We start from the raw sequence: 908 nt of genomic DNA on the forward strand, positions 1-908 counted from the left end.
CGAAGCGGCTGTTGGTTGAATAAGGGCGAACGTGACACCCACTAGCCCTGCACACCATTCCAGAAGGGCTGAGTCTTCTGTAAGCACAGCTGAGCATCTCTAACCCCTTGACCTCCTTGTTTCATTATCTTTAAAAAAAGGTGGTTGTGGCCCCTGGACGTCCTCTTTAAGGTTTCTTGTTGTTTGTTGGTTGATTTTTTTTTTTTTTTTAAAGCAAGGCTAAAAAGCAGGTAGGGAGAAAGGTTTGTTTATGTTGACACTAACAACTGGAGGCTCATCAAGTAGAAATGTCTTTTGCAGCAAAACCCATGTATGGTTTGTTGGGTGGTGGGGGAAGAGTACAGCACAGTTATGAAATACCCTAAAATGCTGTACTTGCCTATAAAAAAAGTCCCCATTGCCAGCTAAACTTAAAATAACTAACTCAGAGTTTCTGCACTTAAGAAATTGTCGAGGGTAAGTGTCATTGCTTCTGGTTTACAGATAGATAAAATGACAAGTGAGAAAGACAACAGATAACTCTCTTCTTAAGAATAGGCTGATTTTCCATCTGTAAATGGCAAAAAATAATCTAGTATTGCTTATACATGTCAATGTGGAAGACTTTAGGGGTGGGTACTGTAGCAGCTCGTTCTGATACTGGATATTAGACTCTGGTCAGGTGGTACAGGTTTGATTTTCATGGTAGTGCCTTAGCTTGGCAAAACCTTTTGGGAATGTGTTATATAGAGGACATCTGACGATACTTCCCTAGAAACAGATTAACTTCCTTTTATGTGCCAGCAGAGAAAACCAAAAAGACATCTGTGAAGCTGTAGAGAAGGGGCTTTGGACCTCCTGTGGAGTACCACAGTGCTGACTGCTATATTGCCTGAAATAGAAGTTGAAATGCCAGTTTTTAATCAAAA

Source organism: Apaloderma vittatum, unplaced genomic scaffold (genome assembly GCF_000703405.1).
Source record: "Apaloderma vittatum isolate BGI_N311 unplaced genomic scaffold, ASM70340v1 scaffold45228, whole genome shotgun sequence".
Taxonomy (NCBI): Eukaryota; Metazoa; Chordata; class Aves; order Trogoniformes; family Trogonidae; genus Apaloderma; species Apaloderma vittatum.